Here is a 16938-nt window from a genome sequence, read left to right on the forward strand (position 1 = left end):
ACTGTACGTATGTATATTTACATGCATAACACCTATGCTGAAAGGTGAACTCCGTAAGGTCAGGGACCATATAATTCATTGTAGAGTCTAACATTTAGTATGTGCTCTATGGTTGTTTACTGGATGATTAAATGGAAGCCTAAGTAGAACCAGTGGCAGCAGGCATGGAGTGGGGACAAAGGATGTGAAAGACTTGTTGGCTGTAGAATCCAATGGATTTGGTAGCAAATTGATATGAGGGGCAATAAGGAGGAAAGGATCGGCTATTTCTATACAAATTTGAACTTTGGTGACCATTACAGAACTAAGGAAGTCAGGAGAAGGAATTGATGAGTTTGCTTTTATGCAGGTTGATTTTAAGGTTCTGCAGAGAATTTTAATTTTAGATGAATTGTTCTAGCAGACAATTCAGATTTGTGGCCTGGGGCTTTGGAGTGTTTAGGTCTAGAGATAAAAGATGTGTGAATGGGTGAAATTTTCAACTGAGGTAGAGTAGTGAACATGGGAAAGAAAGCTTTCCTCAGATGCTGGGGAAAAGCCTCTTTTTAAGGAATTTGGAAATGATGCCGATGACAGAGGCAGAAAGTGAGTCATCAAAGAGTTCCCTAGAAAGTGTACAATCAGGAAACCCTGGAAAAGGGAATTTTGCAAAGAGAGTGATTAAAACAAAGAAAGCTATTCCACAGATATTGAATATTCTGAGGACTGAGGCCTATTTAAAGTTAATTAAAGGAATTCTTTTTTTTTTTTAAACTTTTTTTTTTTTCAACGTTTATTTATTTTTTGGGACAGAGAGAGACAGAGCATGAACGGGGGAGGGGCAGAGAGAGAGGGAGACACAGAATCGGAAACAGGCTCCAGGCCCTGAGCTATCAGCCCAGAGCCCGACGCGGGGCTCGAACTCACGGACCGTGAGATCGTGACCTGGCTGAAGTCGGACGCTTAACCGACTGCGCCACCCAGGCGCCCCAAGGAATTCTTAATCTTATTTCAGAATTATTTACTCATGAGTTTAATATGTTTTATCGTAGAAAGCAACTAAATTAAAGCCCAGTATTTTGAATGCTGCAAGACAAGGTAGCAAAAAAGTATTTCCTCTTTCGTCTTTGGTTAAATAAAATTCCTTTTATTGGTTTTCTTTGGAACTGTATCCTCTAGCCACACAGTCAGATGGAATCCAGTGTAGTAGCCAGCGAGATAAAAGCTAAGTGTGTCAATTTATTCCTTTGCTACGTTCAACCTTCTCTGCTTGTTATTAGGTGTTAAGCAGATTTAAAGTTACTGGTAGAATTCAAGTTGACACCTTGCTTTTTCTCTGCCCTAGGTCTAAGAACACTGTGATCTCTCTGGATTTTTACCCTTTTCTGTATATTCATAATTTGAATTAGAGTAGGGGAGCCCTAGATAGATCCTAACCATCTTTCAGGTTCCTAGCTTATGATAGATCCTAACCATCTTTTAGGTCCCTAGCCTATAGGGAGGCTAGGGAGGAAGGTACCATTATTCATGTCTCTCCTCAATTGTGGTAAATTTGGTAAATACAGAAGATACTTGCTGGTAAAACTCATATCAGGCAGGAAGATATTCTCTACCTCTGTGATGAAAGAAAACCTAGACAAAGGCATGGCTAGTAAATGGCCCATTAGAAATGGGGAAGATAGTCACTATGGTAGGGTCAGGGCTATGAAAGTTCTAGGAAAGGTCTTAGGAAAACTCTGGAAGCATAAATCTGATTATGTCCTATTTGCTTTGTTAACAGGTAGAAACAGTTTACTATAACTTTTTTAGTGTAAACACCTCCTTAGGAAGCATTTAATGAACCATCTGATAGTGCTTGCTTCCATGCCAGACCAAAAATTAACTCGAAAGATCCAGGAGCCAGAGGTAAGAGTAGGCACGTTTTTGCGAAGTCTTGGCTTCCTCTCAGGACATCTATTAGATTTTTGGTAGTAGGAAGGCCCCGCAGTTACCATGTGTTCCCTAGGCTGCTTGCCTATTGTCTTGTCCCCTTGATCACTCCAGTTTCGCCTAATTAGATGGTACCAAACTTTTCAGCTGCTGATTTGGATTCTGAGGAAAGTTGGTAAAAGGAGTGACTACTGATTCAAATATGCAGCAGTATGCAAGTGTTTGTTGAGGTTTTGTTTGTGATCATAGGATTCCCCAGATGGGGATGATTTCTTGAGAAATCATAATAGCGTCATGGTTAAAGGTTGCTTCTAAACATTTTTATCCAAAGTAAATTGGAATATATGAGCCAACCATAGAGCCTAATGCTTTTGAGAATACATTTGTGAGTCAGATGGACTTGAGTACAGATTCTAGCTCTTCCACTTGAAAGCTTTGCGACTTCTCTTGACTTCTCTAAGTCTCACTTTCCTCATCTATAAAATGAGGTGAGGAGCGCCTGGGTGGCTCAGTTGGTTGGGCGTCTGAGTTTGGCTCAGGTCATGTATTCGCAGTCCGTGAGTTAGAGCCTTGCATCGGGCTCTGTGCTAACAGCTCAGAGCCTGGATCCTGTTTCCGATTCTGTGTCTCCCTCTCTCTCTGACCCTCCCCTGTTCGTGCTCTGTCTCTCTCTGTCTCAAAAATAAATAAACGTTAAAAAAAATTATAAAAAAAAATGAGGTGATGATGCTACCTCATAGATTCTAAGTATAAAGCATTTATCACAGTTCTTGGGCATTTAGTATCTATCCTTAATTACTGGCATTAGAGGCAGCAAATCAAGCTATCCTTCCTTATCACTATTAGAGGGAACACTGGACACCTCAGCAGACCTGGCCAGTACAGCCTTCTCAGAACCTTCAACAAGTCATCAAGCCCTGTCAGCTTTTTTTCTCTGAAATTTTTCTAGAATCTTCACCCACTTTGCCATTTTCACCATCACTGCTCTAGACATGGGCATTATTTTCTCATAAGTGGAATTTTGGTAAATACCCTATATTCAGCTGCCATTTTGCTTTCCATAAAACTAGTTTCTGATTATGTTTTTCTTCTGCTCAGGTTCCGGCTAAGATCTTCAAGTGCTCAGTTTCATATTTAAGACTGATTTGGCATGAACCTATTTTATCGTCTAATCATCTATTTTTCATTTTCTTTAATGCCTTTTTCTTCCCTGACACACATATCATACCTGAGCCAAAAATAATTCTTTTCCTTGTACTTTATGCTTTTGGTCTTATATATGTCATGTGGCTGTGGATTTTTAAGTTGTTTTTCTACTTCTCTTGCTTCCTTTTAATTTATTTTCTTTGTGACTACCAGATTAATCTTTTATACAGTGTCAACCTAACCTTGTCATTCTCCTGCCTGAGTGGTTCCCTGGCACCATTAGGATCAAGTTAAAACTGCTCAGTTGGATGTATGAGGTCTTCTGGGGTCCTTTCCATTGTCCTTCTTTACCACCACTCCCACTAGATGCAATTCAGCCCTACTGATCACTCTCCATTCTATGAATGTCAAGATTTCTCACCCTTGTCTGTCTTTGCCCATGTTATTTCTCATACTTTCTTCTTTATCCTGGCTAAACCCAATCATTTATCTAGTTTCACCTTAGCACTCTGTCCTTTGGAAGGCATTTTCTGATTGCCCTTACCCCCTCCCCATAGCTTGAATTAGGAGCTCATCCCTGCTTTCTTGGTAATTCAGAATGCTTTTTAAAAAAACCTTTCTAATGCAAATTGGTAACATTTCTGTTTTCCCTTCTAACAGAGGACTTCATTGCCATATCTTTTTCATTTTCGTGTTTCCACAGAGCATGAGTGTATGAATAACTGAATATATGAGTACATGTCTGTTTCCTTTAATAGAGTTAAGTTCTTTGAAGGAAGAAGTAATGTCTCTTTCTTCCTTGTATCCCTCACATTTCCCAGAATGGTCCTTTGCATATAGTAGTTGCTCAATAGATGTTTGATGAATAAATAGCAATATACATATTTGTCTGCCACAGAAAATGATAAATTCTTCAGGGAAGAGATTATGTTGTTAAAATTAGCTTCTAGCCCAATGAATTATGCATAATTCATGTTTTGTTTAATTTTCGTGTGTAAGTTTTGCTTTGATTTGAACTCCAATTATAGTGAGTTGTAAAAGTCAGGTAGCTTCTCTTTATTACATAAGCATATACTTGTTGATAAAACTGTGGAATTGAAAATCTGATAGCTAAGTTTAGCTGGTAATTTAAACTTCAGGGAGTGACAGCCCGGAAGTAGGAGTGGATTACTAGTATTGATGGGCCTAGAGAATTTTCCATTTTTACTTGTATTTTTTTTCTCCAAACCTGAGAAGTCCACTTACGGCAAACCTCAGAGTCGGTAGGTGTTGCCCTGGGGGTGTTATTGTAAGTCAGACTCTAACAAGAGCTAGGGAATGAGCAAAAAGAGGGCATATTAATTTCCTACAGCTGTTGTAACAAATGACAACAAACCTGGTGACTTAAAGCAGCAGAAATTTATTCTGTCACAGTTCTAGAGGTCAGAAGTCCAAAATCAGTTTCACTGGGCTGAAATCCAGGTGTAGGCAGTGCTCTGCTTCCTCCGGAGGCTCTAGGGGAGAATCTGTCCCTTGCCTCTTTCAGAAGCTGCCAACATCCCTTGACTTGTGGCTGTGTCCCTCCAATCTCTGCCTGCACCTTTCTATTGCCGCCTTCTCTCTGTGTCTGATCTCCCTTTGCCTCCTTCTTATAAAGATCCAGGTGACTGCATTTAGGGACCACCTGGATGGTAGAGGATACTCTCACCTCAGGAGCCTTAATATAATAACATTTGAGAAGACTCTTTTTCCGATAACGGACTACAGGTTCCAGGGATTAGTACATGATATCTTTGGGGAACATTATTCAGCTTTCCACAGAGACAAATGATTTTCCCCTTTGCAGACTCAAAGTGCTTAGACTTCGAGGAACTTGGTTTGCTTACAGACACACCTCATGAGTAAATAGCTTCCAAACTTATGGCCCGTTTAAAAGAGGCCAAGAGCTGCTGTCTGGAAGGGGCTAATTCAGGTCAGTCTAATGCCACTGGACAGGCAGGTATGATAACATTCCCAGCTCTCAGTATGAAAATAAACAATACTTATTGAAGAGCTAATTAAGTAAGTAGAAAAGCTGGTTGGAGTTCCAGGCAAGTCAGCAGTGGCAGCCAATTCCTATTATCTGGCTCTGTTTTGGATGGGTTTTGGTTTACTTCTGGGGGAGCAGGTGTGGTCAGCTGGCCTGGCATTCACTCTTCTGTGTCCAGCAGTAGCTCTTGCCAACTGTTTCATCAGGAGGATCACAAAGGACCAAGGTGGTCACCTGGAGGAGGACTGAGGTGGTATTAAGAGAGAGGAACAACTCCAGAGTAGGTCGCATCATGCAAAGTCAGAGAGCAGGGACTTCATCAACTTCAGTAGTAGAGCTTGGGGCAGAGCTTGGGGTGAAGACTCTTCCTGGCTCCTCTATCCCTACTTTATATTTCTTTCCTACAGTCTCAGGAGAGATTGCCTATAAAGGTTTGATTTGAAGTTCCTGACTACGTTTTAATCAGTGTGCCTACTTGATTGTGACTTGCTAGCCTAAACCACAGAAAAGAGAAACTTACTTTTCTAGTGATTCTTTTATAATCCAGATAGCTGGAGAAGTTGGATTAAAGGAAGAACCTTAAACTTTTGTTATATAGAGGCTAGGAGTAATAGTTACTGAGTGTGCAGACCCTCAAGCTAGACTTACCTACATTTTCTTCTGGCTCCACTACATAATAGCTGTGTGACCTAAGGCAGATATTAAAATTACTGATCCATAGTTTCCTCTTCTGTGAAATGAGGATAATAGTAACCTGCCATTACAATGTGCCAGGAACTATTCTAAGCACGTTATATGTACCTAATCTTCTAATTATCACAGCAACCCTATGAGATACGTGCACTTTTATTACCCTCCTTCAAAAGTGAGGAAGTCAAGGTACAGAAAGTTTGCGTAATGTGTCCAGGTAACTCGGTAAGGAAGAGCAAAGCAAGGATTTGAACCCCAGATAGCTTGGCTTCTTCAAATGTGCTCTTAACCATAGTTGATGCTACATCTCATGCCTCACGTGGCTGTGAGGATAAAATAAGGTGAATGTCCACCCCCACCTGTCCTTGGAAAGTTTTGGGTTACATCTGTTGCTCAGGCCCTATTATTGATAGTGCCCCATTCCACTCTCAAAAGTAATGTCATGTCTTGGTTTAGATATTTGTCATGTGAGGATTAAATAATTATATGTAAACTACCAAGGACAATACCTGGTCCACAAGAAACCCTCCATGAAGGTTAACTGTTGGTATTGTACTACTGCCATCACCACCTACAGTCATCCCAAGTCTGAAAGGCTTAGAGCTAGTGGGTTAACTCAGGTTCTGCAAATGCATATGATGGGGGCCGCCATTCCCCAATGTCACACCCATTGTAGACATCGCTTAATGGACACAGCTGGACACAGCACGACAGTTTTACTGCTTCATGCCCCAGGTACCCACTCCTAATTGATCAAACTGGATGTGTAATTAAAATTACATGCCATTCCTAGTTTCATTGAATGTAAGAATGCAAGATCTCAGTGTTTGGAGAATTTGAATTTAAGCTGAACTTTGTGGGTTCTCCACTTACATCAAAACTTCTTTGATTCCTGGAAGTGATAATGAATTTTGGACCTTTTAGACATTCTGTATCTCTTTTTTTTCCAGTATTCCTCTCTGCCTATTTCTCCATCATTTCTACCTCTAGAAGAATTTTAATTCATAGTCGTTTCCTATTCCCTGTCTATAATTTGGTATCTTATGATAAAATACCATGGAAATAATATAGACATGGACATAATGTAAATGAAGAGGAGTGAGTCATAATAGGAATTATAATTGAAACCTAAGATCCAAGACTCAGAAAAGCTGTCTTCAAATGTGATTTGTATAACTGGTAGTGAAATTCATGTCAGGTTGGTTTTGCATGGCATAAGGGACATCTAGTGGTTATCTAGGTCTCTACAGATTTACTAAAGGTAATGTAAAGTTACAGGTTTAAGTATGGAGGCTGAGTACCATCACCTTGAAAGAGAGCCCCAAGAAAAGAAGGGCGCCCTTCTTTGTTGCATGACTATTTTGAAGTTAACAAAGGGTAAAGAAACCTGTTCAGAAAAAAATCAATTTGAGTCCTAGCATTTCTATCTATATTATTGTTAGTTTGAACCCAACTCATTTTCTTTCCTACCAGGTTGGAAATGATTCTGTTATCAGTTACCTGCCAGCCTGGCACATTTTTGCTATCACTTTCCCTACCTCTTCTGCTGATTGCAGAGGGGCTCTTTGGACCACCTTGAAGAGCCATCTGATTAGAGACTTCATTAGGCTAGAAGCAGAGCAGCTTAGCAGGCCAGGGCAAGAGAATAGTTTGTAATTGCTTCTGACCGGCAGATCTCCTTATTTGCAAGTTGCTTCTCCGTCAGGAAGCCATACACCTCTAGTCCATGTGTATTTTGTGTAAATGAATGGGCTTCGCATGATAGGAAGTTAAACTGGAAAGCACCTGTGTGAACTTGCCTTCTTAGCCACAGAGAATATTCCTGAACTTGCCTATTGATCTGCACCTCTTGGTCTAATCCGTCACTATCCATGGTTGTGAACTCACTGCTTCTGTCTTCTGGGCTGCATGGAATACTTTCCTCATATGCTCCTATTGTTTCCAGCTAATTGTGTTAGACTTCTTGAAGGTTCTGTTTCATTGAGTCTTTTTATAGTATTTCTCCCTATTCTTCTGCCTTTGGGCTTTTTATATAATCTCTTTCTCCCAAAGCCATTTGGCATTTCTATTGTAACGTATCTTCTTTCAGGGTAGCTGGTGGCAGAATGCTTCATTGTTAGGTATTTATTCTTGCTATTTGACCCTGGATACGGAGAATAAAGGCTCTGAGGTACTATTTCAAAATATCCGTGTGTTTTCTATGACATTCCAAGCTACATTGTCATAAAGAGGTGGGCAGTATTCCCTTAGCATACTCCAGAGCGGAGGCAGTGTTGGTGCTGAGTTTTGTTATCCTATCTCTTCGAGTATCTTGCTAGAATTTATGATTGATTTTTTTGTTCCTTCTTCTGTTGGTGTTTTGTCAAGATGCATAAACTAGTGACAGATGCCACTCATGGGTACGGAACTTTCTATATTAATAAACTTAAAATTCAAGCACATTTCCTAAGCATGCCCAGTAGTGAAAACCAAATATTTTTAGTGATTCCATCAAATTCTTTTTAACTGTGATACTTTAGCTTTCTCTCTTCTCATCTTATCACTTATTATCAAGCAGAAGGAATATAGAGGCTTCTTTCTGCAGTATAGTCCTCACTGATTTAGAGGCATCAGGAAATAGTCTTTGGGATTTTCTTGCCTGTCTTCCTTCTCATTCTTTCACATCTTCCCGCAAATATGTACTGACTTTGTGTCAGGCACTGGGAGACTCAGAAAAAAGGTACAGTTTCCTCCACTTGAGCAGCTCCCAGTCTATTGAGGAAAACAGATGCAGCACAGCATGATAAATTCCATGACAGCAGTTACAACATGGAGCCCTGGGAGCAGAGAGGAGGAAATCAGATGTAGGTAGGAGTCGAGTGAGTAAGAGTGTTGGAGAAGGCTTCCCAAAAGATTTGGTTCGCAAACTATGCCTCAGATGGCAAACGGTTATTCACATAGAAAATCCAGGTAAGGCTTACCCCGGGGAGAATTTACCGGATGAACTGCAGAACTTGACAGTGAGGTGGGGACTAGATCAGGAAAAGTCTATTATGTAATGGGTGAAAGTTTGCATTTAATTCTGAAGTTGATAGAGAATCATTGAAGGGTTTAAGTGGGGAATGACATGTTATCCTCAGGGAAAATAGTGAGATGATTAGAGTCATTTCTAGTCTTTGGAATAAAAATAACAGTAGATTCCTAGCGAATCAGGAAGGCACCTTTTACATTTTGTCACCTTTCCAATCAGACTGTTAAAGGCTTCCTTTCTACTCTAATGGCTCCTTTTTTTTTTCCAATTGCATAATGTCTGTATTTTTAGAGCTTTTCATAATCAGGTACCACCTACTCATCTGATCTTTGTTCTTCTGCTGTGTGACATGTAACTTTCACTCTAGTCAGGTTGGTGCCCTCATCAAGTATTCTAAGAAGGAAATGTAGGCATTCACTGGGTAGGTCTGTTTAGTACATAAGTAAATACAAGAAGTTTGAGAGTACATTTTATTGAACCTCTACTGTGTGCCTGGCACTTTGTTACAAACACTGGGCATGCATTGACTACCACATAAGAAACACACAGCCTCTGTGTTTATGAAGCTTACAGTCTAGAGGACCATAACAGTGCTGTTCTTGGAAAGCAGAAGGAAGAGAAAAACGATCTAAGTTTCTGATCACTGGCTCTTGCACATTCAGTAATTAGAGTGACAGATATGTCTCACTACAATTCTGATATAAAATATATCCCCCTCTAAGCATTTTCCAACATTTTCTAAACATGTTAGTGGCAGGGATCACACCTCATATTCCTTTGTATGCCCTGTGGTCTAGAGCTAAAATAGAGTGGTCATTTGACACATTTACATGGATTTTGTTTCCAATATCTTAGTGTAGCTAGTTAATTTACATTAAGTTGACTTTATGTTAGAGGATAACAAGGATGGAGAATAGGTTCATCTCAAGTTATATTTCTCAGTGACTGGTGGTAACTTCCTAGAGAAGAATTCTGAGACTACAGTCAGGTTGAATGGGAAAGGGGGTAGAATAGAATGACATTAATTAACAATGAATGTCACCTGTGAGGAAGGAAGAGCAGAGACACATACTTGCCAACATGGCTCTTGAACATGGGAGGGTTTGATATCCAGGTGTGGCTAAAAAGGTCATCTGGCGAACTTTTCTAGTTCATCTAGAAACTTTTCCGTCACTATTCACAATGTCTTGCAGAGCTCTGGCCCATTACATGCAAGTTCATGTCTTACATCTCTGCCTTGGTTTATTTATGTCAAGTCTGTAGTCTGTCTATGCCAAGTTCTTCCTTCATTAATTTAGTAGAAGCTTAGTACTCACATGCTGTGAGGATGATAAAGCCTGAATCAGCAAATCTTCCCTCTCGCAATAATTTTTTTTCATGGGATACTTGAACATATGGTGGCCTGTTCCTGATCAGCATTTTTAACTGAATAAAGTCCTCAAAAGTTCTCTTCCTTGAATAAAATTGAGACCTTCCCTGTGATTGTGTTAAGGGTTGGAAATCTTTCTCAACTTCTCAGTGTCTCCATCTGTAACCACGCATCAACTTATATAATTACTTCCATTTCACAAAAAAGCCATCGGACAAATATTTGTCTAATTCTTGATCACAAGTGGTAATGAATTGCATTATTAGCAAGCACCCATGGCTTTTTGATTCGTGAGGGCAGAGTAACCGGCCCACAGCTTTCTCTCACTCTGGTTGAATTGCCTGTATGTCCAGGTGACTGGATGCTGTTTTCAAAATGAGGAAGGGACTGAGGACTTTGGTGATTTAACATCAGTTTGCCTGGATTTTTTTTTTTTTTTTCCTGTCGCTCCAGCTTGCCTTATGTCCCTTTTATCTTTTCCTGGCCACTTTCTTACAAATGGACCATGGATTAGAGATTATATACACTGGTGGTCCCTCATGAGATCCAGCTTGCAGCTATGTTTTCTTTTACCCACAGAGTGTTGGATCACTCAGCATTAAAAAATTTGATTAACAGTTGACATTCTGCTACTGTCTTAGCAAGTCTGAAACTCAGTTCCCATTTTCTATTTCTTGTGCTTAGTTTTTATCTTTGGTGGATCTTCACCACTGTTAACAGAATATAAAGCATGAAAATGGTGGCATCCATGGTACGTAGCAATTGGGGCTTTGGGCCTCAGGTTTGATGTCAGCTGCAGCTCAGCAGGCAGAGTTAGTTCACTGACCCCTGTTAGCAAGACCATAGATGCAGATGTGGCCCCGGCCATGCCAAATACTGGCTCTTCTGACTTTGGACGCTCACAGGACCATCTGCTGTTACATTTGTGTTTGGACTTCACTGTTGGGGTTTGGTCAGTGGTACATTCTGATAGAAAACGTGAATGATAATGAATCCTAAATCTGTGCATGTATATGCTGTGTGTGTGTGTGTGTGTGTGTGTGTGTGTGTGAGAGAGAGAGAGAGAGAGAGAGAGAGAGAGAGAAAGGGAGAGAGTGGGGGGAGAGAGAGAGAGGGAGGAAGAGTGAGAGAAATAAGGAATGCCCACCATTTATAATATATATAAATGCCACATTAGTCAATTACATATATTATGTAGATATTTATTTTTATTTTTACTTTAGCATTAGTTAAATCTAGTCTGTTACTAGTTTGATCCCTGTCTCTTGAGCTGACAGGCACCTTAGAACTTATCCTCAGAGGAAATCTTTTCTCCCAGTGGCTTCATGCCAGGCTTTTCTGTCTGTTGATTTAGCTCTGGCTTTTCACAGAAAAATGACAACATTAATAGTGATAACTACCATTTGTTGAGTGCTTATGAAGTTCCAGGAACTGTATCAAGTATTTCTATATACAACGATATCTTATTTGTTTTTGTTTTTGTTTTTTTAACAATACTGTGAAGTGAGACGTGTTATCCACATTTCTACAGTGAAAGACTCTGAGGTAGAGACATATTAATGATTTTATCCAAGGTCCCATAGCCGCCATGGATGGATCAGGACTCAACCCTGGCCGGAGAGATTGCGAAACCCATGATATGAACCACTGCGTTGCCACTTGAGTCCAACGTACAATTTAATGCAGACATGAGCATTTATTAAGCACCTGTACAACCAGGTGCTATTTGCAATTTTAAAAGGTGTGGTGCATATTTTTTTGCTGATAGGTGTTTGAGGTCTGTTGAAGAGATAAGACCTGTGCTTATTTAAGGATTATGAGGTTTCATGTTTGGAGTGACAAATGAGTGGAGCAGTCAGTTCATAGGAGAGGAATTCACAGCAGACCAGAGATATCAGTTGCCTGAAGGACAGAGGGGAAGTAGGGTAGAGAAGGTAGGATGTGGCAACCCCGGGAGCAAGATTCTTTCACAGTGCTGCTTCTTTATGTTTTTACCCTGAGTAGGAATGTTACCCAGTAATAAGATTAGCCTGAACATTTATCTAGAAGCAGCACTATCCTGGAAGCCGTAGAGAAAAAGCTCATTTTATTATTATCTACTGTCAATGGATTAAATGCAGTGGGGGGATAAATACATCTTTGTCTTTTGCTTGCCCTATGTACACTGCTCCACACATAGGTATAAAGTTGAAAGGCTTTAGTGGGATGTGCAATCAACACTGTTCCATATCAAGGCACCCTGACACTGGCTTCTCACCGTTCTGTTTTGTTTAGTCTAGACACTTCAGAGAATGTCCCCTAGCATCCTGAATTTCAAACATCATCCACTGACCTGGATCAGAGCAGTGGTGCTCAGGCATCAAGTCGTGGACCTATAAATGATGGTCTGAGGGGCGCCTGGGTGGCGCAGTCGGTTAAGCGTCCGACTTCAGCCAGGTCACGATCTCACGGTCCGTGAGTTCGAGCCCCGCGTCAGGCTCTGGGCTGATGGCTCAGAGCCTGGAGCCTGTTTCCGATTCTGTGTCTCCCTCTCTCTGCCCCTCCCCCGTTCATGCTCTGTCTCTCTCTGTCCCAAAAATAAATAAACGTTGAAAAAAAAAAATGATGGTCTGATAAGCTGACCTAGTGGTGTTTATTGAAATTGTCCTACATATAGACCCACAGAGGATTGAAGATGCTTTTTAAAAACAAGAGAACAAAGGCCAGGTGATACTCTCCTATTCCTGCACAGGATAAAAAGTACCAAAAGGCCATCTGGGCACTGCAGGGCACATGCCCACATCCCCTCATTCCTTCTAGTTTCCTTGTTGGAGTGCAGAGGGCATGAAAGCATGTTCTCAGGAAGCTGAGAATAGAGTGGCCTAGGAAAAGATGCAAGAGAGAGAAGTACATCTGTGAGCTGGGACTGTCTCTACTCCTTAGATTTATTCTCATGGACCTGCCGTATAACTCAAGTGCCATGGAAGAGTTTAATGTAAAGGACACATCATGTAAGTTTGAAGAGTTACTCCTTTTCCAATCAGGGCAGGTGGTTTGGGCAATAGGAAAGCAGCCACATCACTAGTAGCCAGTATGAGGATTCTGAGTTTATCAAATGACAGGATCAGCAGGATCAGAGCAGTCAGAGAGGACCTGGAGTGGGTTTATATATATATATATATATCCTGGTAAAAGGATGCCAGGAGTGGAGAGAAAAGCATGGTAGCCTGGAAAACGTGGTGAGCAAAGATGCAGAAGCCTTCACACTTGAGCTCAGACAGAGGCCTCTGAAGTGACTCCTGAGTGGGGGAAGGGTGGGATCTACCAAGGGTGAAGGGCTTTGCACTTCTGGGCAGAGTTGAGTGTGGTTTTGTGATTGATGAGGGGGTTTTTGCTTTATGGGTAAGTATGGGCCACAGGAGAGCCTAGAAACTGCCACTCCTAGAGCATTGTCCCATCTTGTGCAGTCAGAGAGATCTGGGTTCAAGTTCCAGTTACACCCTCTAATGCTGCCTATTTCACTTGCTTATTGTCTGAGGCATAGCAGATGCTCACAAGATGCAAACTGTTTTTGTTACATTGTTCCTGCTTTCATGTCTTGCCTTACTCCTGATACTGCTCCTTTGTGCTTTTGTAGCAGAGATTATGGAGGCATAGAAGTACAGCTTTTCTGAGAGAGTGTGTCTCAACTCTGAGACTCTGTCCTCAACTATTTTACTGTCTGGCCTCCCAGGCGTGAGCTGCATTGTGGTCCACATGGCCATCTTTACAAACCCACGTGTGGGGTAGTCAGACCAGCTTGTCATTCTTTGTGACTCTGTCTCTCTTTGGCTGTGTCACATCTTCCCTCATGGGGAACCACTTCCCCTTGTCTTTAATTGCTCTTCGTTGGGGCAGCTTGTCAGCTAAGGCTGCTCTCTGTCACTCGATGCCACATTTCTTCCTAGTTTAGTCATCAGTTGGGGTCTTTCCTTTAGCTGCAAGTCTGGTTTCACAGAGAACACTGTACCAGATACTAATTTGCCTTGTAAGGGGGTCCAGCAGGGTTTCTTACCTCCATGCCCTACCCGAGGCACTGGTACATTTTTGTGTGGCTGTGGCCCTGGCCATGGTCCTATACCAGGCAGGTAGGGAAGGTGAGGATGCCAGCCATGGAGCTTCTCAATTGAATACCACAAGGCTACAAGACCCCTGTCCTCCTGTCCCTTTCTTCTCAGCAGAACTTCAGTTCAGGCCCGTGTCAGTTTCTAACAGTACCCCAACACCACTGGAGACCAGGGTATACTATTATTTCTTCCTAGGTTTATCCACTAGTTTAGAATTTTCTGTATTGTACCATGTATAACATCCCCCTCGATCCTGATAACAGCCTTGGAAGGGAAAGGGGAGCCATTCCTAGAATAGGTTTTGAGGTTCCTGCCTTTGGAAATGGGACTCAGAGAGGTTATCCAGCTGTCTGTGAGAAAGGTGAGGCAACTCCATATAAATAGATAAATAATTTCCAGGCCATGGAGTAGGTAGAGAGCTCACCTTCAGAGAGCTTTTGAGAGAAGTCTTATTATCATTGGCCAGTTTGTGGCCCTGATTCTCCTGTCTGTCTCTCTGGAAACCTGGATTCTAGTTATTCACCTTGGGTCTTAGTCTCAGCTGTGTAACTTTCCCAGAGAAGAGCCCCTCTTCATGGTACCCTGTATCCCTTTAAAAGGCTTTTTTCTTTTTTCTCTTCTGCCTCCTGTAGGGGTGCCTGAGTTCCTTTTCCATTTATTATTCAATGGAAGCAAGCCTCAGTCTCCTCCTCTCCCCTCCATCCCAGGATGAGCTGTTGTTATATATTAACAATTAATCTTAACAAGGAGCTGTAGTCATAGGCATTTACTCCAATGCAGAGAAAGCCAAAGTTTGTTTATGACAGATCTCACATGCCCAGGCGCAATAGGTGGGGTTAGAAAGGAGAAGCTGCCAGTCATTAAACTTCGTTTCTTTTTCTGGTTCACTCCAGTCATTGATAGCCTAAGGATCTTGCAGTGTTTCCCCTGTTCACATGGTCAGTGCCGTAGTGCTAAGATGAGAAATTCAGCTTTTGAATTAGGAAGCTGAATGTGCATGATTTTCCATGTAATGGTAAAGATGAGCTTCACAGGTGCTGCTAGTGGGACCTCACTCTGAGTGTCCACGGTGGCCAAACACATGGATGTGAGAGCCCAACTCCCTGGGTTCAAGTCCTGGTCTGCCAGTTACCAGCTATTGTGACCGTGAACTGGTTCCTTAACTACTTTCCACATCTGTTGCCATCTGTAAAAAGAGGGGAATGATGGTAGGTATCTCAAATGGGTGTTACTGGGATCTAATGGGATGATAGGCTTTAGCTCCTCACATAGTATCTGGCAGTAGGTGCTCAGTAAATATTAGTATCATTGTTATTTGCAGTGTTATTGACTATGGCTATGTTCATTGTCAAGGTCATATAGTATGTGAGGCATTTTCAATTCTTTGTCATTAGTTATATATTAAAAGGGAAACAGTTCTGGTGTTAGAGATTAAATGATGTACTGGAATGAGCCATCTAATTACCTTCTCATCACTGAGATAAATTGTAAGACTTATTCTAGTACTTAAGTCCATATTTAATGAAAATGAAGATGATGTTACAACCTTTTTTAGACTGTGGAAAGGATGAAATTTGATTTACAGCGACAGCAACTACCACCAAAGTACCTGAGATTTTTATGTTCCTACTCTGTGCCATTCTAAGTGCTTTACATGTATGTACTGACTCATTTCATCCTTGAAAAATAATTTACCCCTGTATTCCCATTTTCGGAGGAGAAAAGAGACCCAGGTAAGTTCAACAACTTTGCCAAGGTCACACAGCTTGTAGGTAGTAGATGTAGGACTTTAGCCTAAATCCGGATCCTGACTTAGAATTTGAATAGGATAATGTAAAGGACATAGCAACGTGATTGCCATAATCAATACTGCAATGTTAGCCCCTTTCCCTTTAATTTTTTTTCTTCTTTATTGGGTAAATGTGATGTTACTTAGAGATCACAGGACCAAGACCCATCCCAGGGCACTGCAATCAAAATTCAGTTCCAGTAACAACAACACCTCTTTGAAATTCTAATTTTGGGAAATAGCATTAATCCCTGCTTTTACGTGGATTACACCAGATTTGTAAAGTCATAATAGTTTTTTTTTTTTTAATATTGTAGGGTGTTTCATTCTCCCACCATTGTGTGTATAGAGGGTGTACAAAATGTGCACAAAACACAGATTTCATTCCCCACCAACTCTTAACACATCTCCATGGTGAAAAAAAATGAAACGATGCAATACGGTACGGTGAAAAGTCAGTCTCTCTCCATTCCTGAATATTAGTCTGACAGATCCACTCACCAGTGACAATTTTATAATTTTCTGTGTTTCCTTCCAAAGATGTTTTATGCATTTATGAGTGCATAATAGTTTTTATATTGAACACACACACACTTAACACAATGATAGTGCACATATATATGTGCATATCCATATGCATAAACACATATCAAAAACACACACTCTTAACACAATACTGTAGAACACACTCTTTTATGCTCCTTGCTAATTTCACTTAACAATATTTCTTGGAGAGCATCATGTCAAAACCAGAGCACTGCCTTGATTTTTGTTTATTATTATTAATTTTTTTTTATTTTTGAGAAAGAGAGGAGGGGAAAAGGCAGAAGGAGAGACAGAATCGGTGCAAGGCTCGCCCACGACCGTGAGATAATGACCTGTGCCAAGATCAAGAGTCGGACACTTAACTGACTGAGCCACCCAAGAGGTCCC

General features: G+C 41.0%; 1 protein-coding gene across 36 annotated transcripts in view; it reads left to right on the plus strand.

Annotated features, from left to right (window-relative positions):
• Positions 1 to 16938, plus strand: part of NRXN3 (neurexin 3) — a 1571803-nt gene that overhangs the window by 497476 nt on the left and 1057389 nt on the right. The window lies entirely within an intron of this gene.

This window comes from Leopardus geoffroyi, chromosome B3 (assembly GCF_018350155.1).
Source record: "Leopardus geoffroyi isolate Oge1 chromosome B3, O.geoffroyi_Oge1_pat1.0, whole genome shotgun sequence".
In the NCBI taxonomy this organism is placed as follows: domain Eukaryota; kingdom Metazoa; phylum Chordata; class Mammalia; order Carnivora; family Felidae; genus Leopardus; species Leopardus geoffroyi.